The following is a 24402-nucleotide window of genomic DNA, read 5'->3' as shown; positions in this document are numbered from 1 at the left end:
TTTTTGTCTCCTGGGGGGACTGTCAGATTCATTCAAGGAAAGATGGAACAAGATAGACTAAGACATTCTTTTTTGAAGGGGAAGTGGGACTACAACAGATGTTTTTTCATGTTCTGCAGCAAGAGTGTAGAAGGAGAAGAGGGGGTTTAACCTGGTGTCTACCATTATCTGTTGGAAAATTTGTTAGATGGAACATGGAATTTGTGCCTGCTGCTCTCGGACTACAGATCACAAAGTTCTGCCCACTGTTAGCAAAAAAGGTATTCTTTCAGATGAGACACATTGCAGGAAAAACATACGTTTCAAATAAAGGAAAAATTGTTCAAAACCCTGCAAAGCCAATTTTTAAAAGAAGTTTCATATATCTTCAACTTTGCATTGTTTGCCCCTTGGAAGCAGCCAGATAATACCGTAGTTTATTTATGTCAGAATTTTAAATGATCCAATAATATTAGGAATATTCAGTATCCATATATGATACCAAGTCTTTACCCCAATTCAACATCTTTTACTGTGTTCTAAATGATAATGAAAAATAAAATTTTTATCTCCTTCCATGTAACTTTGGACTTTGGATTCTTTTCCAAAGGATGCCAGCTTCACAGCATCGATTTTGTGTCTTTGTCCAACATGCACAGATGTGCTAGCATACACAAAAAATGACCTTAAACAAAAGTGATATGCCTAAAAGTAGGCTTCTAAGTCTACACAAAGACACCTAAATAAAAGTGGCCTGATTATCACAGCTGCTAAGCACATGTAGCTCCCATTGACTTTGGCGGATTACTCTCTTCTTACCAGCATGGTCTCAGTCTAGATTTAGACTCATTAACAAAATCACAACTGAACTGGAAAGTTCCCTCCCTTGTGAAATGTCCAGATACTGCATGTCTGTCCTCAAGCAGTGATTCTTCTCTACCTGTCTTGTTCAGGGACACCAATAGGCCTGATTCAAAGCCACTGTAGTCGATAGGAATCTTTCCATTGTCCTCAGTAAGATTTCTTGATCAGGTCCTATAAGACACAGGTGATTTTCCTTCAACTGTGTTAGCAGTAGTGAACTACAGAGCTGGATCTATTGACCAGCTCACATAATCACATGACTCCTCAGTTTTTCTTCAGGTTCTCATGAAGGAAAGCTTGTGAGAGAAATCCAATCTCAATCTTCTGGACTCATTCACTGTATCTTTCTGTGTCTCGCTTTCCCATTACTTCAAAAGCTGCTGTCCAAAGTGATGAAAGGCAAGTCAGCAGGATGCCTGCTGATCCATCTGTGCTGGCCATCCAGACTGTGGTTTTACTTGACGCAGCAATTCTTCATAGATAGCCTCAGAGTCTGGGGGAAACTGGACAAAGTGACTCACATTTAAATGGAGAAGAAGATCAACTGAGAGAAGGGAAGAGATGGTTCATCTCTAAGGATTGCTGACATTATATATTATGGTACATCCCATGTTCTTGGGAAATGTCAAACTCAAGTCTTAATTTCATACTTTGACTCTTTTTTTCCCCAGGTCCAACAATGCTGGACCTGGCAGACCATTTATATGCTGTAAGATGTTTACATGCTAACTGTATTTACTCTTACTGATGTTATTCCCTGTAGAGATTTAAAAAAATATCCAAGAGTCCTAGTCTTTTTCTTGACTTCTGGTTAAAAATCAATTATGAGTGGGCACGGAGGTTTGTTCATAGCAGATTCTGATAAGATTTTATGGTGCAAGGATCTTTTCTGCTTCACTTGATGTCATCTTTAAAATAATGTGTCTTCATTGCCTTCAAATAAACAGAATTATCAGTTCTCATAATCAAAATTAATCTTTCCCCTCCAGCACCCCCAACAACTGGCACTGAATTTTAAAATGGTTATAAATCCCATTTTCAGATTGTATTGGCAAAAGTCCAAGAGTTCTATTTGCAAAAATCATATGGATACATTCCATATCCAATAACAGTTCATACTATATTGCAGGTGTACAAAAATAAAAAAAAAATCTTCATAGCGTTCAGGGTTTCAGCTTTTGTCTTTGTTTTCCATGGCTTCCAAATATTGGCATATAATCAGCTGTATGGACTGAAATATTAAGCGTTAGATTATCCCATTCACTTGCCCACATTCTGTGCTCCACAGCTCAGAAGGGTTACAACATTTTGTGCATGTCAGTGCTGCAATATCATTCCCCTTACACTTTCCACAAATGCCCATCAGTGGTGGGATTGGGCTCCATGGCTCAGAAAGCATCCCTCTCAAAACTTGTGAAGGATTTTCTACATATGAAGTTATTACTAACTGACTCAATACCATAGTTTCTTGATTGGTGACATGCAGCTGACTTTTAACTTGGAAACAATGAAACATATTTCTTTTTATCTGTTCTTAAAGGGACACTGTCAACTTGAAAAATTACATTTGCTTGATCATTTTGTAATATGTAGGATAACTATAGCTGAAATAAATTAGTGAAAAAGGAGCTTCTCTCTTTGTCTGATGTTTTCTTTGTGAATTTGACTATATTAGTTTCACTGTTCCTCTCTATAGCCAGATTCTTCCTTGCTGAGAAAACCCACCCTTATAATCAAGGGAGCACAAAATTCCTTTTAATTTTGTTACATGAACTTTTTAATTATAATTCAGAATATACTTTTACCAGAATACTTAGTCAGAGACAATTTTTTAAATTAGTCAGCATATTTGAAAAATAAAATTGACAGTATCCTTTGAATTAATGTTTGATTAAGGCCCAGATGCTCAAAGGTATTTGGGTACCTAACTCATTGAAATCAATGGGATTTACGCACCTAATATCTTTGAGCATGTGGACAAGAGTACATGAAAATAGGAATAAAACAACTTGTATATTTGAAGGAAATCCATAGCCAACAGTAAAGTTAAATACAGAATTAATGCCGAAAACATTCTCTATTTTGCCTCCTCAAAATTATTGCTTTCTTAAGTCTTCATTTATTATTTCATTAATGTGATTCATTTGCTAATAAATAATTTAGTACAAGAGTTCTACAGTAACAACTTTACAGATATCTGTAGAGTTTTCCTTTTAATGTATTTTTAGTTATTCTATTTTATTTTTAAGTAATGCAAGTGTGTGTGGGGGGGGAGGGGATGTTGTTACTTTTTCTGAAGAAGTGACACACCGGTACATATTACATAGAACTGATTCAGTATCAAAGTCAAGCAAAATACATGCAATAAAATAGTTAGAATTCTGTGCAAAGTGTATCTTAATTACCATTTAACAAGGAATTAATATAAAATATTGCTAGTGAAACCCAGATGTAAGGATAGTGGCAGCAGCAGCTCCCGGCACCAGGTCTCCAAACACATGCCTGGGGCAGCAAGCTGTGGGGGCGCCCTGCCGGTCCCTGCGAGGGCGGCAGTCAGGGACCAGGAGAAGTAGAGGAGAGAATTCTCTGCTTCTCCCTGCTGCCATTGGCAAGGCTGTGGGAGGGTGGTGAGGGAGAGTGAGGGAGCAGAGTTGGTTTGTGTCTCACATCCATGTGGCTCCTCCTCCTTTTATATGAAGCCTTCAGGGCCTGCAACAACTTTTCTGCTGTGGCTTCCTCAACCTGCTCCCTGCCCTATTATGGAGATATAGGCCTTGGCTACACTTGCACTTTATATCGCAATAAAGCCACCAAGAGCGCTCTACCTCACTCCCTGTTCACACTGGCAAGGCAAGTGGAGAGCTCTGATTCTGCAACTGGAGCACTCCTGGTACTCCACCTCCTCAAGAAGAAAAACATTTGTTGCACTCTCGCTAGAGTGCTGCGGCGCCTGTATGGACACCTAATGTGCTCTTATTGGCTCTGATTGACCTCCAGAAGTGTCCCACAATGCCTGTTCTAGACATTCTGGTCATCACTTTTGAACTCTGCTGCCCTGTGCTCAGGTTACCAAGCATCAGACCCACCCTTTAAAGTCCCTTGGAATTTTGAAAATCCCCTTCCTGTTTGCTCAGCCAGGCGTGACTCAGTACATCTTTCCAGGTGACCATGCCTCCATGTGCCAGGCAATCCCCAGCATGGAGCAATGACGAGATGCTGGACCTCATCAATGTTTGTGAGGAGGAAGCTGTGCAGTCCCAGCTGCGCTCCAGCCATAGGAACTACGACCCTTATCCACTGCACTCAGTCCCCCTCAACATATCTTATAGCCATCCTGGAGTGCAGCACTCAGTGCACAGCACTCCAGACAGGATTCAAGAGTATGAAATCAGGACATATTCAAGCCTATGAGTGAGCCAGTCCCCACCCCACCCCCTTGCCCTTTTGGTAGTTCTGTGTTACTTTGTTTTTTTTCAATAAATGAATTTTCTTTTCAATAAATGGAGTTTTTTACTTTGAAAACATACTTTATTAGTGCATAAAGCAAAATATATCTTAGCCCAGGAAAGCAACAAGCACTGCAAGTCGGTGTACCAAACACAGCCACTGCACTTAACTCCCATGCAAAGCACCAGACATTACTGGTGACTTTCAGCCTCAAATTGCTCCCTCAAGGCATCCCTAATCCTTGGAGCCCTGCACTGGGCCCCTGTAATATCCCTGCTCTCTGGTTGTGCAAATTCAGCCTCCAGGTGTTGAACCTCTAAGTTCCATGCCTGAGTGAAGCTTTCACCCTTCCCTTCACAAATATTATGGAGGGTACAGCACACGGATATAACCTCGAGGATGCTGTCTTCGGCCAACTCCAGCTTCCCATAAAGAGAGCACCAGTGGCCCTTCAAATGGCCAAAAGCACACTCCACAGTCATTCGGCACCGGCTCAGCCTGTAGTTGAACCATTCCTGGCTGCTGTTCAGACTCCCTTTGTAGGGTTTCAAGAGCCACAACATTAAAGGGTAAGCAGGGTCTCCAAGGATCACAGTGGGTATTTTGACTTCACCTCTGGTGATCCTCTGGTCTGGGAAAAAAGTCCTGGCTTGCAGTTTCTTGAGCAGGCCAGTGTTCCAAAAGATGCATGCGTCATGCACCCTTCCAGACCAGCCTGTGTTAATGTCAATTAAATGACCACGGTGATCCACAAGCTCCTGGAGAACCATGGAGAAATACCCTTTTCGGTTAATGTATTTGGAGGCTAGGTGGGCTGGTGCCAGAATAGGAATATGCATCCCATCTATCGCCCCTCCACAGTTAGGGAAACCCATTTGTTCAAAGCCAGCCATAATGTCATGCACGTTACCCAGAGTCACTGTTCTTCTGAGCAGGATGTGATTAATGACCCTGCAAACTTGCATCAACACAATTCCAATCGTCGACTTTCCCACTCCAAACTGGTTAGCGACCGATTGTTAGCTGTCTGGAGTTGCCAGCTTCCAGATTGCAATAGCCACTCACTTCTCCACCAGCAGGGAAGCTCTCAATCTCATGTCCTTGCACCACAGGATGGGGGTGAGTTCAGCACACAGTCCCATGAAAGTGACTTTCCTCATCCAAAAGTTCTGCAGCCACTAATTGTCATTCCAGACTTGCAGGACAATGTGATCCTACCACTCAGTGCTTGTTTTCCAAGCCCAGAAGTGGCGTTCCACGGTGGAGAGCATGTCCATGGAATAAGACAAGCAGTTTCGTGTCATATGCTTTATGCAACTCTATCATCAGACTCCTCACTGTCACTTTGGATCTTAAACAGTAACTCGACTGCCAAACGAGATGTGCTGGTGAGACACGTCAACATGTTCTGCAGCAGTTTGGGCTCCATTCCCACAGACTGAAAGTGAAGAAAAAGCGGTCTCTGTACAGAAACCATTGAAAGATGGTGCTAAATGTGGACGGAAACACAGGGATTGCTGGGATGCTAAGCGATGCATCATAGGGTGTTAGGACAGGATCCAGAATGCCCCGCACCCCATGCCCCTTCCCACAAGCCACAGAGCCAGAATGGGAAGAGGTGCTCTATGGGATAGCTGCCCATAATGCACTGCTCCAAATGCCGCTTCAAGTGCCGCTAATGTGGCCATGTCAGTGTGCTTGCAGCTGTCAATGTGGACTGACTGGAGTGATTTCCCTGATGTGCTCTCTGAAGTCTGGTTTAACCCAAAGCGCTCTACATCTGCAAGTGTAACCATGACCATAGTTTGAGCTGTGTTTCCAAAATGCAGTGGGTCTCAACAGTTGCCAATTTTGGGAGCTGTGAAAGAATTTCCTCCCTCAGATTACTAGGTTACCCAGTGACTTTTTTTCTCCTTTCCCAATATCTCAGAGACCCAATTTCAGGTTAATAAGAAGTAGAGAGAAAGGCTTTAAAAGTTGTAAGTTCATAATATCATAGCATCTTCTGGTATTCATGGAAGTGATGTTCAAAGAGAGATATCCCAGAGGTAAATATGCAGCCTGGGAGATAACTGGTGGGCCTTATTAATGCACAGAAAGAAGGGGAATCTTTAAGTGTTTCCACATGAAGTACCCTTCATATGTACCCTCATCCCCCCGCACCAGGAGAATATGAAAGGACTGAATTCCAGGAGCTGGATTGAAGATGGCCAGCTCATAATATTATTTGGCAAGGAAGCCATTTAACACTGCACTGGACTGGTTTACATAAGGACCCAAACCTGTAAAGATCCACGCATATACTTACATTTATGCATTGTGATTAATAACACAGCAGCCATTGAACTTGATGATGCCTAAAGGTAAGCACGTGTGTAAATCTTTGCAGGACTGAGGCCTAAGCTGGTAAATAACAGGAGAGGAAAAACATTTAAAGATGTAAAATGCAGCATATTCACTGGAATAACTTAGATAATGGCATGTGTGTTGATTTAAACAAGTTGGGTTTGTTTGAGGATAAGAAACAAAACAAACTACTTCAAGACACAGAGGGGTTCTGGCTGGACACTGCAACTTTTCTGTTAAACCTGATAGCAGAAACAAGACCAATAGGCACCCTTGTTGTCTATTGATAAAGCAAGTATGGGCCAAAATCTGCCATTGGATGTTAGCGTACAACCTATATTTAATTTAATCTCACCGTATTTTTTAATCTATCCATCCGTCCCATCGTCAACATTGTGGTAACCTGAGCATCTCTTGCAGCCAAAAGGAGCTTGACACATGTATCCAAAGACAGAATTTGACCCTAAAAAATTGAATGTGCCTTTCTTTGTAAAATAAGATAGTTATAGAATAGCTGAAGTAATTCTACAGGAAATGTGTCAATGTATCACAATAATGGAACAAGAATTTATTTAAACAAAATCCAATAAGATTATAATGCAGACCTGAAGGAAGTTGATCACCAGTTTTCTAACAGAATTTGAAATGAACTGGCAACTTGGAAGTAAAAAGTTCTAAATCCTATTTCTAATGTGCTGCGCCACTCAATAAAGAGCATAGCAAGGAAATATTTTAAAGGGTGCAGTCAACACTATATACTACTTGTTTTTCATTACGTAAGCAATCAGGCATTATTACTGCTTCATTACTACTACATGGGAATGGTCTTATAAGGACATTTTCACAATTAGCTGATTTGGTGATAGTGAGGCAATAAATAAACTGGAATCAGGAGGCAGGCTGGGGTTAGAGACCAGACAGCAAGATGAGGTCTGAAGCCACAGCAAGCCAGAAATCTACATGATTGCTCAGACAACTTTCAAAGGCCACGGGTTAAATAGTGAGCATGGCTAATCAGAAGACCACAAGGTGCTGCTGCTCTCAACTCTTTGGGCAGTACTTCCTCTGGTGACCAGTCTCCACAGTGCTGCTTGGATGTAGCCTTGTATGGTCTCCTGGTGTTGGTGAAAGACAATCACTTTCCTTAGGCTCTGCACACCTGGGTTCTAGTCCTACAGATCATTATGTGAAAGGTACTTCATGGTTCTGAGAACTTCACAGAGGAAGTGTTAGACCATGTAGGGGCTTAGGGGCAGAGCGCAGGGATTATGGATCATAATCCCACCAGCTCTCTGGAGATTTCATGTGGAGAAAGAACATAAAGTCCCATGCATACTAGTCTTTCCAAGGGTTGGAAATCCATTTAAAGGGGGGCCTTGAAGTAAGCCACAGTCAGTCATGCTGCTGAGGAAAGAGTGTGTTTCTCCAGACACTGATGTTTAATCTTGAAGATGTGAAATTATTTCCCTAGCATTGTTTGCAATTAATGTCAGAGTTTTATTTTGCAAAAATACAAAATATAATAGTTGCTGGGTTCAACTCTTTAGTGGGATCTGTGTTTATAATAATCTAATATGTTCAGAGAGATAAGCCTGTTCTTGTTTGCTTATACTTATTTTAAAAAGACACTTCTTTTTATTTATGGCTAAACATCTTTACACCTTTCATTGTGATAATTATTTTCTAAACACATGGCTGCCCTGTTTTGTTTATGACTTTACCACATTTTATATAATTTCTGAGTAATCACTGACAGTACATTTGGATATGACCTATATTTAAAATAAAGTTAAAGATGTACCAAGATCTCGCAAAGACAAGGAAATATATTTTATGAAGGAAAACATACGTACTATGGGAAAAGCTCTAGCGTTGGTATGTGCACACAAAACAGCTGGAATATCAGTTTAGGCCACCTGGGGATTCTCTATTGTAAGAAGAATCCCTGAGAGATATTGAACCAGGGGCATGCAGGGGAGGCAAACAAGGGTGACAAACAGGGGCACACATGCCCTCCCATGCAAACATTGGGGCACAGAACTTTGCCAGCCCCAGGCCAGTGGAGGCAGGTAGAAGTGAGCTCCTGCAGGGGCAAAGAGCAAACTCCTCCCAGAGCCAGGGCAGGTGGGAAGGTGAGCTCCTGGGAGGGAACACAGAATGTGCCCCTCCAAAAGGGGTCAAATTTAAATTCCTGTGCATGTCCCTGCATAGAACGAAATCAATGTCTTTATCCCATGAGTCCTTTAGCTTCTGGTATGGTGTGGATGCAGGGAAAGAACATGGCCATTGCATTTTGGCTCATCTTGGCTGTCAGAATTGTCTCTTAGGAGGCTAGGCGTAATTGAGAACACCCATAAGGCTGCTCCAAGTTGGACTGAGATTTGAAGTGCTCCTTGGTTAGCCCCAGGTTTAGGCAGCTATAAAGACTGTGAAAAACCAGCTTAGACACTTCCCTTGGTCCTGTGCCAAGGACAGCTCAGGTGGACCAGAAGCAATGATCCTCTAATTCTATTTTTTTTTAGATTTTGAGTCGTCTTGAAATTTATGTATAGATCAAAAATCAGGCAAGGTCAATGGATTCCAGCAGATTTATACAATATACACACAGCAACGGTCAATTATGTTTTGTGAAGTCTGAAGTGGTTTATGACAATTTGAAAACTAATCACTTATGTGTTATGGGGATAGGGTAGAAGCTGAGATTTGAGGGGGGAGGGGAAGAAAAAACAAAGACAAAAGCAAACATGAGCCAAGACAAAAAGTCTCATTTTGCTTCCATATTCTAGTGCATGAGCAGACTATTGTTCTGGACTCAGCGCGATTCTTAATTATATTGAGTAAAGAATGGTTTGAATTACTTCTACATATTTTAGTAAGTACAAGCCTCCTATGAGTTTTGGCTGATGAGCAGCTGCAGGTTTACTTTCAGACCATGGATGATGGCTTCTGCTTAAGGTATTTTCATTAAACTCTGCTACCTGTGATCCCATCTTTGGTCTGCATTATCTAAAACTGCTTTCATCTTCATTCTGCTGCCTAAATATAAAATAAAATACCTTGCAGATATCATCACATTTAGATACTACCATTCTGGAATCTCCTCTGGACATTATCAGATCCAGATGTTTCCAAATGTCATCATCCATATACTGAAATGATTACAAGGGAAGAGATATCTCGATAGGCTGTTGCTATTCAGCTAAGATTGCCAGTTTCCACCGCCTTGGAGGAGATATTTCTTTCTAATGGGGTGAGGATGCTCACTGTTGATTACAGATTGCTCTCGCCCCTCGCTCCACCGATATGGCCACCAGGTGCCCGTTATCTACCGGGTAATGAGCGCTGGGATAGGGCGGAGGTTCAATCACTGGATGCCCTGGGGGGGGTAACAAGTGCCCAAAAATAGTGACGGGGATAACGCAAGCAATCAGTCGTAGTGTTAAAGATTAAGGATTTATTAAATGAGTCACAGATAAGGATAAGGGATAACACAATTAGTTACAGCTTGGGCTTACAATATAATACTAGAACAAATAACACAAACACTACAATTACAAATAGAAGTTGGCCCTGGTATTTTTCTAAGTCCCAGTAATTATTCAGGTCGTCCCAGGGGTTAATAAAAGTGATATTGGTGCTGTTAGTACTCATAAATGCAGCAACTAATCTTAGTAGACACAAATTGCTAGGCTCAACTGGTCCCCCTTGCGTTCAAGGTTTCCTGGTCAACGGGTTTCCCCTAGCAGGAGCCTTGGGGCGGCTGGAACCAGTCTCTGCCTCTTATCTAGCAACACAGATATACAGATATCCTTAACAACTAATTATACTTACACATACAAACCACAAAAGTTTCATTACGGCCGGCAAGCAGTCAGGCTCTGGGGAATGCGTGAGCCAGGAGAGAGCCAGGTTGATCAATCCTGGATACGGTTCGACGGGAATTCGAGTTCTCTCTCCCCCCGTCCCCGGGAGGGGGTCAGGAATATATAGCGAATTTTTCGTCATAATTTGTGATAAGCCAATTGCGGGGTTGCGAGTGGCTTATACCCATACAAGGGAGGCAGTCGGGCCCCTACATCCTTACCCAGGAAGCAACCGTCGTGAGGGGAACTTCGTCCCTTCAGGCCGGCTGACCACAAGGCTGCTTTTCCTGTTACAAGTTCTGCTTTCCGAGCAGCTACGTGATCAGTGGCAGCTATGGGGGCTGGGGGAAAAATCCGTTGGGGGTGGAGGCCGGAGCACCAGCTGCCTGGCCCTAGGGCCCAAATTGGGGGTCCAACACTCACAAGTTCAATATTACTATTTTTTTAATTGTGTGTGCTGTTGGATGCAGGAAAAATGGTTGCAGTCTTTGTTCAGCTCATATACATGGAGAGATTTCCTCAGAGGTTACAAATTTTTATATATACATGTTTATTTTATCGCTGAGATTACAGAGTTTGATTCCTTATCTGTTAAAGGTGGTACATGACTTCATCCCAATTTTTGGATCTAGATTTTTTGAAGCATTTTCCATTTTTGTTTCACTGGAAGTATTGTGTTTCCTTTGCATCATTTACCTCAGAGGATTTACATTATTTGACAATTGCAAACATATTTAAATGTATACTGTAATGTCTGGCTTGTGCATACTACTGCCTTCTGCTGCAAGGAATATATCATGCCTGTTCAAAAGGTTATACTGTACTTTCTAAAGACGTGTGAAACTCAGATTTTTTCCTTCACATAAGTTCATGTGTTTCATGTTCAGATGTGAGCTGCATGGGTTTAAATTTATTGACATTTGCTTGAAGTTTTAGATTTTAATGAACACTAAAACTCAATGTGAACTGCAGACAGAATCACTTACTTTCAACTGATTTCATCCTGAAAATATGAACTCGAATCCCAGGAGTGCAATCCCCCCAAAATATCATTTATTTATTTATTTTTGAAGTTGTCTGGCTGGGGGAGATGTCATCTTCTAGATGGCAGAAGTGATTTTGGGAGTCTCCATCTAGAATCCTTCCCTTCCTTGGTCATTGAGGGATACAAAGGTCAGCCAAACCTTCCCCAAAACTCAGAAATCATCTTCAGGCTGTCACTTGGACCATCTCAGATGATCATAGCTGCTATATCCAGAGCTCGAACTATTTGAGACTTTATAATGAAAACAACAATTCACACATCATTGAGAAATTCATCAGTAATGAGTACTGAAGCACAGGTGTGGGTTTCTCCATAAAACAAATACCCCTTAATAAACAGGCAGCCACCCTGTGCACTAGCAGTGATTTCTGGATGGTTTTACTTAATGCTGTCTCATCTAAAGCAAGCATGCACTCCCCCAGTGCTAATTTAGCCAAAATGACTGCAAAGACAGCAACCCGGGAGTGCATGTCATAGTAAGAGCTGCAACACCTTTTGAAAGTGTATGTCATTAACATCTTGTTCCAGTCCTACTCTGAAAGATAATGTGGAAAGGAATTCACTTGTACCAGGCTAGGACTATGGCTGCTCTTTGCTCAGATGTACAAGTTAGGGAAGATTCCATCCCTTGTTTATTAGCATGGGTCTACCCCTATAATTTTTCTCCTCAGTTCTGTGTGTATGCAGTTAGATAGTGGCTGTGAGGTCTATAAGTGAAAAGCAATTAAAATGCAATGCTGTATGCAGTAGCACAGCATGTACCATTTTTTACTGCTCCCAAATGATGAATGTACATATTATACCCATTTTCCAGCCTCTTAAAACCAGCTTATAATTAGCCTTATAAAATAGTTTGCCGTACACAGAATATTCCTGTTAGAAAGTACAGATCTAGGAAATACTGATCCTACTTGGTACTAAGTAACCCCTGTGAGAAGCTGAACACCTTTTTCATTGGCCTTGAGGACTCTCAGTACCTCACAGGATAAGACACATACCCAATGGCAGGGAAGGGAGGAGTGTGATAGTGTTAAGAGCATTAAACAGTCATATGGCCCATGTTGAAAGTATTCCCCAATACTATTTGCGCTAAGTACATGTATCTCCTCATTAAGTCATTTCTGGCTCTACTTCTAGTTCAGAATTCTTGTAAGGGAATTACTGGAGCTCAGAAGCATATTGTAACAATCTTTAGGCTATTTGTTGGAATAAAAATTTGGATATAATAAATATGCTTCCAGTGTACAGTGTGTGACTTCCTCATGCATGAGCATTGCTGATTTTTCTGAACTCTTCAAAACTACATTGAAAAAAGATGACAGGGAGAAGAAAAATTTGCCAAATATATCATTGGAGAAGAGTATTTGAGGTGCTTGGTTAAAGACATGCTGACGACTCATGGAAAAAATTGAAGAATATTCTTCTATATTTGATGACATCTCTACCTATATATTATTTATACTCTGAGATTTTTTTCTTCGCCTTATTGAGAAGATTTGCTTGAAAATCTTTGTTTGTTTTTTTTAAAGAGTTGGTCTACTTCTTCTCATTCACTTTCTGAGGACACATAAGCTGTGTGATTTGTAATGTTCCAGTCCGTCCAGGCCAACCCTTTACCATCACATCGTGAAGACTGTGGTAATATACCAGCCAGCTCCTCAACAACTTTACTAAGACCCATCAATAAGCTTGGAAGCAGTCAATAAGCATGCTCCAATACCATCAAACAGTTTACTTATCTTGGCAACATGTTGAACAAAGAAGTGAAAATTAACCACAAAGTGGACGTGCAAATTAAGAAAGCAAGTACCACATATGGTTGCTACAGTCACCAAATTTGGAGGCAACATGGAATCTGTCTGGATACAAAAACTCAATGTCTGTAATGCTGTTATCTCGTGACATTGCTTTATGCATGCAAAACATTAACCTATTATCATCAGCACATTAAAAAGCTTGACAGTTTCTATTTGCAATATCTACAATGTTTGCTAGGCATCAAATAGCAGGACTGGATTTCCAAAATTGAAGTCCTGGCAAAAGCTTGTTCAGTTGGCATCAAGGTTCATTTAATGTGTATCCAACTGAGATGGACTGACCAAGTAATTCGTATGCCTGATTCCAAGTAATTTGTATGTCAAGTAATTTGTATGTTAATCAAACAAGTCTTATGTTCCAAATTAACTGCCAGCAATCATAAGCATGGCAGATGAAACACCTCAAATAAATCCCAAAACAAAATCTGCACAAAATGAACTTTTCTGACTCAACCTTTGAGGTGATTGACTGTATTGCATAGTGTCACACCATAAGGGTGGGTGTCCATGACTTTGAGAAGAATTGCTTTGAGCAGGTAGAAGCACAGCACCAGACAAAGCAAATGTTCAACTCAAACAACGCAGCTAGGCAAACAGTTCTGTGGCTACTGCGGTAAACCTTGTTCTTCCCGAATTGGTCTATGGAGTCACACAAAGATCCATTACTACAAACTATGATTGTCAACATTGTCCTCGAAATCGAGGCAACTATCATCATCATCATCATGAAGACTGTGGGCCTGATCTGAAAAGGAATCTTCCTAGCCTCCCTTTTGGTGCCTGAAAATAATTGTCATGCCAAGCTATGTCATTTAGAAAGCTAACTATTTGATCAGCTGTGTTGCATGTAAATTCACTGCCTAGCTCTAAAGGTTCATTGTAAATATACGCCAAAGCTGCTCTGAAGACTCAGATCCTTTCAGCTATGTTTTTGAAGACATTAGTCAGATAGAATTTTAAAATGTACATAGGCTACTCTAGTTCTTCACTTCTTCCTTTACTGGCAATGTGTTGTGTCTGTTTATCTCTCAGCAAAGTGGGTGTAAAACTTAGAGAAGCATTTATTGTGTCAACATTTTAACAAGTGACTCCCTCAAAACTTTTCTGCCTTTTCAATTAAAGTGACAGTCCTCTGGTAAAATATTCTTCCCTACTCCCCAGATACCCCCTAAATATCCATCAGTTCCACACTCCACCACATTAACACACACAAATCATCATTCCATATACTTTTCCTTGCCCCCCCCCACCAAATTTCTTTCTGCACAATACCTCACGGAGGTTCTTAAAGGTCACTTTCCTACCTGGCAGTTGTTTCTCATTGCATACAGGAACAACAAGCGGATTGTGCAGCAGTCTCTCCTAGCAGCTGTGGTAGCAGGAAAGACATGTTGCAGCCTATGACTGCAAGGTGTTTTGGTTGCGTGGAAGTGGTTTAATCTTGGAGGTGTTCTGGCTGGTTGGTTGGTGAATGAGACCCATCTGGTCCCTAAGGTGAACAGGTCTCCCCTGAGCTCCTCTAGTCTGGGGAGATCTGGGAGGGTGGGGAGCAGGTTGCTGGTGTGTTTGGGTGGGGTGAAGAAAGAAGAGTGTTGGATGGGATACAAACATCTAAGATTTCAATATTTTTTATATCCTATTCTGCTAATCTCTCTCCTCAGTGACACCTGTAGAACAAAAAAGTATAAGATACAAGACACGTAATTTGTGGGATTTCATTGATTGATGACTATCTATCTATTTGGACTGCACATATCTCAAATGTGAACTGACCAGGCCAAATTCAGAGGTGATGTAGGGAGGGAGTTCAGTCACTCTTTGATAAGTGGGTGAGAGTCTAAGTGGTTCTAAATAAGTAAATCTAATTTAATAATTTAAAAGAAAAAGTAATAAAGGAGTCTAAACAGAGTTTAAATTAATGTAATGTTTGGGGAGACAGAAAAGGGGTTAGTTCCACTAATTAAGAATTTGTCTAGATTTATTTAGATGCACCTCTGAATTTAACTCACCCTACCCCCCTACATGTGCCATCTATTGCATAGATGCTAAAGCACTATGTAACTATGGGTCAAGGGAAGAATAGAATCAGTTTTGAGTTAAGGCGGTGAGTGAATTTGGGCTAAATATTTAAGATGAAGTCAAGTATTTATACAGGAAGCTGGCCATTTACCTTCCTAAGTTTATCCCCCATTACTGCCTAGTTGTATGCAGCAGACATTGATTTGGCAAGTTGTAGTTTTTCAGAAGTTTTAAGTGGACTTATTTTGGCACTAAAATACCATATTGCTTCATTTTGCATGCTTGAGTTGTTCAATTCCTGGCGGTAAAAATTGAACTTTGGGGTTTTTGCATTCATTCCATTTAAGACTCAGAAATCATAAGTGGTTATGTCTCTCTTGCGAATTACAAACCAAGAGACAGACTCTCCTCTGACAAACAGAAGACTAAATCTGGAGTAAGACCGTAGAAGTTAATAGGGTTACACTGATGTAAAACTGGAGTAAGAGAAGAATAAAGCATCAAATGTATTTGCACGTTGAACTGAAATTCCTCAGATATGGCTCTAATAAACATAGGTAATTTTTGCGTACATTAGACTCCTAGTTAATATTTGGAAGTTCAGATGCTATATTACTTACAGATGTTTTATTTTATTTATTTTGCAGATTTTATGCAATTCTGCAAACATTACCTAAAACAAACATTGAGTGTGATGTTTCAAATGATGATAGGATGAATTGGCTCTGCTGGATTAAAAACATGCTGCACTGTGAAGTCTATTCCATTTTTTTTAATGTTTTTAATTAACATAGCATTCTTTATTTTAACATGATTATTTTAATGTGAGTATTTTCATGTAGGATGCATAACACAAAAAGTAAAGCTGAGTTCTATGCTTACATTATGGTTTACAAAAAGTTATTCTTAATACCAGAGGGTAAATATTTCAGCACTGTGTTCATACAAAAAAGTCAGCAAATCTTATCCAAATATTTGGGTTTGTCCATTGCAATAACTTACTAAGTAATACTTACGTATAACATTAATAAATGCAGGAACTGTAATGTATTGGGAGTCATGGAAGCTGGATTGTATAGGTGATACCATCTATTAAAAAGAATTATATACAGTTCATTTGAACACATTAAAGTAGCACAAAATTCACATCACTCTCTTTCAAACATTTCAGATTGACTGCATTTGGGATTCATTCCCAACTCCATTATCTTTTTTTCACTTTAATATTCAAGTATCATCTAGAAAGCACATAACTCAAAACTATCTAGGGCCCTGATTCATCAGGCTCTGACACCAATTTTATGCCAGAATGATTTCATTAAACACTATGCAATTTCACTGGTAAAACTGGGTTAACAGAATTGCAAATGCAGCAAAGAGTTCTGTGGCACCTTATACACTAACAGATGTATTGGAGCATGAGCTTTCGTGGGTGAATACCCAGTTCGTCGGATGCAAATAAGGCTTTAGGGTATTTTGTTAGTTCTATTTTGTCTATTAGAATGGACTTCTAGAAACTCATAAAATCTATCTAGTATTGTTGTTTCACTTTAGGCTACCAACATCAGAAAATTCATTCTTATATTTAAGTAAATTCCCAGCTGGTTGAAGAACAATTAAGGTGAACTCACTCTAGCTATTTGGCATGCTGATTTGTTTTTATTTTTTTAAATTTACTTATTTTAACCAGGCAGCTTCAGCATCTGCCATGGATCTCAATTTCTTATCCAGCCGTAAGGTGCTATCATAGAATTTACACCACCTTCTGCACCTCTGCTTCCTCTTGAGCCCACGTGCATTGTGGTGCTTGAAACAGAGTGGAAAGGAGCGGGGTATGGGCAGGACTCTGACTCCATCACAGCCTCTGAACTAGCAAGTGGAGATAGCATGTTGTGGAGGCGAATGCCCAGTGCATCTTCTCCAAGTGTGATGTATCTGCAACACAGGTTTGGAAACTACTTGAGAAACCCAAAATGGTATTCTGACTCAGTCAGCCAGAGTTCCTGCTCCAGTTTCTGACTGCAGCACGGCCCCTCTCCAATCCCTCCAGCAAAACTGAGAGCAATAAGGGTGCAATCTATATCTGAAGGAATCCAGATGAATCAGTGCCATTACCAAGCATTCAAAAATCAGAAGTCAGGCACCTAAAAATAATTGTATTGGTTTAAAAATAATGATTTTTTAAAAACTATATATGTTTTGAGTTATTTTAATTTCCCCTTGTTTTTTGACCTGTTATGGTTCTTGCTTTCAAATTTTTCTCTGCAAGCATGAAGAATAGAAACGTATTGTTTTTTTTATAAGTAAAATCTGTGCATCCTGAGTAACAATTTTGGCTTTAATCCTTGTACATTGGTGTAACAGGCAGGAGGATTTATTCCCTGGTCACTGCATTTAGGAGCTTGGATTCTGGTGTGGAAGGGTCAGAGTATAATAGATCTATACGCAGGGTCCAAGCTTGTAGAGTCACTTAATAAAGGGAGAATCTGTTTTCAATTACTTTTTAAAAAGTAAGTCTTTAGCCTTCATGTTTACAAAGGATTGCTTGAAAACATGCCCTGAGTATAACCAAAGCAGTTCTGAACTGTCCCCATGTATCTCCATAGGGTCTTAACTCCAAGCCCAACTGTTTTCAGGGGCCCTATCAGCATCAACCAGATAGAGGACTGTTTGTGGCAGGAAAACAGGAATGCAGAGTGTCTGGCCCAATCATCCAATTAAATACACTCCAGCTGCTGGAGTAAATCCCACCACTTCTGCTCCCATAGCACTACCTCTCTAGGAGATGAGGAAAGGACCACCTGTCACTCTAAGTGGGAGTGGGACCCTGGTGCAGAAGGCTGGGATGCAAGGAGGCCCTGGCATGCCTAGAGACCCAGTTACCTTAATCCAGACCTGGAGAGAGTTCTTGTGTCTGAAATAATTTGGCCATTCTTAAGATTACCTTGGTGTATTATTATTTATTTATCTATTTATTTTAGTATTTATTTATTTGGTGTGCAAATAAGGACAACCCTTATAAGGTTAACAGATTTGGGAATCTATCTTGCCCTGTCTGAAGTCATTGGAAATAAATACCAAAAATTAAGATGTTTATTAAAATCTATCTAAAAAGTTATTCAAATTTCTTTGGTCTGGAAATAGATCTGAAAAAGTCATTGGGACCAAATCTGATTCATATTTCAAGTATTGTTCTGACTTTGTCCAGTCCAAGGGCGAGTGTAAGAATTGTTTTTGACTAGTCATTTGTTACTTCCATTTGGGGTTAAATTAGGAAGTTCAGAAGTATGTGAGATGGCAAGGGGGAGGAAAATTAAAAAAGCATTTCAGTCTCAGAATAGTTCCTGATATGGTCAAAGTCTTGAGCAAAAATTCATGTGGGTTCTAATGGATGCAAACTGCCTATCCTTAGTAGCAAGGCTCTTTTTTTGAATATTTATTACTCATTGCTACTGCCAGACTCTCACTTACTGTGGATTGTCCGAATTTGAAATAGATTGACAAATTCCAAAGCTTTCCTTGGATGTCAAGAGAATTCATGAGTTGGACCGAAAACACATTGCTCACCCAAAAGAGCAGGAGGACCACAACAAATTAAACAGAAATAAACAAAAAGAATTGAAAATCATTTAGGAAACAATATTTTCAATATTAAAAACATCAACAAGCTAGAACAGTTCATCTACATGGGCAGCATTATATTGGCCAACAGACTTCAAGAAGGAAAGCAAGGATAGGAAAGACAATCCATTTACCAAACTTAAAAACATATAGAAATCAAAGATATATAGCATCAGAACAAAATTCAGAATTTGCCATTCAAACATAATCTCTTTGCTAATATATGGCTGCGAGAGCTGGAGATCTACCATAACACTAGGCAGAAAACTAGATGCCTTCGAGAATAAATGCCTATGAAAGATTCTGGGAGTTGGTTGGAAAGACTTCATTACCAACAAAGAGATCTGTGAAATCACCATCCAACAGCTTGTTTTTAGTCAGAATCAGCAGGACATATCTGGGGCACGTACTCCAGATGCTAACACACAGACTCTGACATGAAGCAGTCAAAAGGAAAGCAATTGGTGTGAGGAAAAGAAGGAGCCCAAGAAAAACCTGAAGAGCAGCCCTTAGCAGGAAATGCATGACAGTTCATCTCAACAGCATAGAGCTGATGGAAGCAGCAGCAAATGGTGAGAAGGATATAATAAAAATAATTAATTGTAATAACTTTATTTTTGTTATTATTTGCTTTAAAATATTTTGAAAAAAATCAAAAGGTCTATGTAAGATAACACATTCCCTTATTGTACACAAGTTAGCTTTTCTTTCCACTTAGCCATGTGTTGAAAACAACATGGAAAACACTAATGATAATCATAGCTTGTTCAGAGAAATAAAGGGATGGACAAAAGTGATACATGCATATAACGACAGTAATGAACGGACATCAAGGGAATTAGTCAGGCTGGGCTGATTCAGACTGAAGGTGCTGCAAAAGATGATTCATTCAAAAACTTAGCATCCCCTTCTGTAGCATATGAATCTGAAATGCTGCAGAATTACCTTTCTAAAAGCTACACATTCATCTTTGATGTTTTTGGCCCTCAAACCTTATTGACAGTTCTCATGTGCACAGATGAGATTCTAGTTACATGACTATGTTCACGGTGTATGACATGTCAATGAACAGTGGAACAGAAGATGAAATTTGGATGAAGTTGCCCCCAGGAAGAATTTACTTTTGCTTGCAAACAGAGTAAAAAATGCCCATAAATGAGTAAATGGAAACAGCTGTAAACAGCCTATGAAAACATGCTTCACAAATTGTTTAGAATTTTCCTACATTACCTTACTTGACATTTGAGGGAATGATGAGAAAAGAAGATCTTGTGTTTTCTATAAAGAAATCCACAAGAATTTCAGCAAATGAGTGTTTTTCCCATTCAAATATTTTTAGTATTTTTGTAATGTTTGCTCAGTCTCAAGATCTCTCAGCCTGTATATTAACTTACAAAAAAATAAACAAACAAAAAACCCACCATTTCTTGCTTAGCAGAGACTCACCACATGGCACACAGTTGAAAACACTGTGCTTTAATAAGAGCCACGAGGTATTTAATGGCTTGCAGAATAGGCAGAACCTCCAGCTGTATGTGGTTCTTTACATGACGGGGATGCGAGCAGATAAAATATGTCCAGATTTCCCACAAACAAATTATATGATTCTGTGGCCATATGTCTGAAAGGTAAGACCATATCCAATTTAGCCACACAAGGTTAATTTGTGTTTATTCTTTAAATTTATGAGTGGCTATGTTATAGTGCAATCAGCTTCAATTGCAACAGTCTTAGATGCGAACAAATAAAAGAATCTGTTTTTAAGCAAGCCTGCCTTTTTCAGAATTTCCTATATCTGATTCTTTGGTGTCTTTTGACCACCAGCAACGTTTCCCCTCAGCCCCAGCAGTCTGTTTTAAATATATCTGTTGTACCTTTTGTCCAGAGGGTCTGGTAAAAAGATTTATCTGTTGAATGATGTACAGAGTGCCAGATTCAACAGATGACAGCTTAAGCACAGCATCTTTTAATTTTGTTACTTTGCTCTTTCTTCTCTTAGCAAATTGTTGCTTGAGAATTCATGATAATTTTTATGCCTCACACCTTGTTGAGGACTAATCTTGATCTGATCTATACCAGTGTTATACTGTTGTAACTCCATTGACTTCAACGGAATTGATCCTGATTGACACTGAAATCAGAATCAGGCCATATGCAAACAGACAGAAACAAGAACAGACACACACACTCTATGCAGCACATTAAATCTGGGCTCTGACTCAGGTTTAAGCCCAAGCACTCCTCCCACGTCCACACAGAAATCAGTCTGATTCAGGCCAGGAACCACTCTGGACTCAATCCCACAGCTCCTGCTGTGGGCACAGGGTGTCAAAACTTGAGACCTGCTTTAATGTGGATCGAAGCCCAGACATTGCGTAGCGTGGATGCAGCTCAACTTCTTGGTGCCACACGCTGCCGGTACACCCCATATTAGTGTCTATGAATTTGTTCCTGCAGTTGACCAAGGTCTGCTTAACAGTGGAGTGATACTCTTTGAAGTTTGTATACTCATGTGCTCTTTTCAGAGGACAAAGTATAGGCATATGACTCCCATCAATAGCCACAGCACAGTTTGGAAAACACTTTCTCTCAAAGCCAACAATTATTTCCGGAACATTTGTAATGCTCTCCACTTTTGGGTACAAAGTCCTGATTTCCTCACAGATCTCTGCCACAGGAACGCCCACACAGTGGATTCACCAGCTCCAGACTGGTTAGCCATGGACTTGTAGCAGTCTGTTGTAGCCAGCTTCCAGAGAGCTATAGAAACCTGTTTCTGGATTGTCATGGCCTCCTTCATGTGGGTGTCATGGTACTGGAAGGTTGGGGCAAGCTGATCACAGACTTCCAGGAACACCTGTTTCTTCATGTGAAAGTTTTGGGCCCACTGCTAGTGACATGATCCCACCAATCTGTGTTCATGGCCATGCTCCAGAAGCACTAGTGTATATAGGGGGAATCTGTATCTAAGACAACAGGCATGAGCAGCATCAGCTAGGTCACAGCTGGCAAGCCAGTAACCCCTCCAAGAGGTCAAAAACTGCTGCCAAGTGTCTCATGGACATTCTGTCTGATTTTTGAACTAGGACTGAAAGTGTGAGGTGGACAAGGTTCTTTCTCCAGGTCAGGATCCATGTCACTGGCTTGGACAGCTGGAAGCATGAGACACAAAATGGCTCAGTTGGATGTGTTGGTGGGCTAAAACCTCTCGAAACACTTCTGGTCAACTCTTGTGGAATGAACAGACAAGTTCTCCCACAACCCACTATGAATCAAGCCCTAGACTTATGACAGCTGGCGAGGGTGCTAGTAACTCTGGGATACGCCTACAAAAGCTGAAGTTCTGATCTGGGTCTCCGTAGAGCAGTATGGATATGCCAGCATGATTGTCAGGCCTGGATTTCCAATGCAGTGTGGATAGTCAAGCACAGGATTGCAAACATCAACATCTGTGTGACTCCTGCAGGAACACATCACAGACTCCTGCAGGAGCACATCACACAGATCCAGGCTTACTATACAGTGTAGACATACCTACATGCTCTTTACTGACAGATCGTTTTAATGCAGTTTGACAAACCTAAGAAATAAAGTAGTTTAATAAATGAGCAATGATGCACCTTCTTTATTTATGTTGGCTTTTTTATACAATATAACAAATCAAGATTTTGTGCATTTTGGTAACCATTCCTACACAATACCACCCCCCTCAATTATTTGTCAGTATTGCCATCAGAATACTATTCTGTTGTGATAATGCTGAATGTAGTTAAAATTAATTTCTTGAAGTTTAAGATTATACACTATGTAAAATGGTTTTAGAAACCTAAGGAATTAGAAAGTTAGACAGCAGAAAATTTGTCTGAGGTAAATGCATCCTTCTCCTCTTCTACTATCTGTGCACCACCATAATTCTTAACATGGATTTCCTCAGCAAACAACATATGCAAAAATAATACTTTCCCATTGATTCTGGCAAACATTCTTTCAAACAGACTCAAATCCATGCACATGCACAACTGGAGAGGGAGGGGGGAGGATTATTTTAGCATACTTATCCTTTCTGATTCTCATCATTCACAGAGTATGTACAACTATGAAGAGTGCCAAAGTGTGTACAATAAACCAGAGATGATTTGAGCAAAAACCACAAATCCAAATGGCCTCAAACTTTGGAGATTTTCCAATCTTGATGTGAATCCAAATGTTGTGGTTCAGGCCCATCTCTTCAAAAGTGGCAAAATCCAAAAATGAATATTAAGCACACGGATTCTACTTTAAGTTGCACAGTGAACACTGAATATTCATCAGATGAAAACAAAAACACTATTGGCCTTGCAAGCAGTGAATTTTTCAAGATGCAGGATAATGCCCATCATACATCTGAGTTTAGAATCTACCCCTAAGTGTTTTTCCTATCAAAACTGCACTAAGCTCCAATCTCCTTATTTCCTACCGCAATCAAAACAACCAATGAGCTTATGAAGTCAACCGTTAACGTTCAGTATCATTCTACAAAGTGTCATAGATTTCAAAGCACTTAAACGTGCTTAATTTTAAGCACCTAACTACTACCATGGAAGTCAACACAATACTACTGTTCACATACTTAACATCAAGCATGTGCTTAACATATTTTGCTGCATCAGGACTAGAGTAATTAATGATGTGTGAATCTTGTGACACTGGTAGAACAGGTGCCAGTTTTTGCAAAGTCTATAGGTATCAGCTGAGCACTGGCAAATTCATAACTGAAGAAACGACCTGTTCACACATATTTTAGTATTGTTCAAGATAGGTGTTAAACTTGTAAGGATGTGTTTAATGTTTAGACTCTATAAAATGCTTGTAAGTTGCTGATTGCATTGATCTTACTTGTAATGTCTGTATCCCATGCCATATAAGGTAATCTGTAGTTTTTGCTTTATAACTGTAAAAATTCCTTCTCTGAACTTGTGAATCCAGGTAGGAGTAGTTCCCCTGCCAATCAAGAAGGGCTATCAAAACTATGTGGGCCACTGTGAAACATCACCAAAGACTGGGTTGATGGTCTTCTTATACCCAAGAAGGTGCTACCGATGAGAAAGCTCTTCCCATCAGCTTGAATTCTGGAAGAAGGGAATAAAGATAGCTAACATGAAAATTATTCATCTCTTTCCTGTTTGGACTCTCACAGGGCTGGAGCTAGGAAACTAAAGCAAAGATCCCCAGGGTCATTCAGTTTTGACAGATTACTACATCTCGTCATCATTTTGGAATCATAGACTAACTCATTTGTGTATGCACGACACCTTCTTTAACCTATAAATAACCCTTTCATTTCTTTTTCCTAGTTAATAACTCCTTTGATAGTTTATTTTGATAGTATAGATTGGTGTGAAATCTGAGCTAGAAATTGACC

Source organism: Gopherus flavomarginatus, chromosome 3 (genome assembly GCF_025201925.1).
Source record: "Gopherus flavomarginatus isolate rGopFla2 chromosome 3, rGopFla2.mat.asm, whole genome shotgun sequence".
In the NCBI taxonomy this organism is placed as follows: Eukaryota; Metazoa; Chordata; order Testudines; family Testudinidae; genus Gopherus; species Gopherus flavomarginatus.
Note: the sequence above shows the minus strand (reverse complement) of the source record.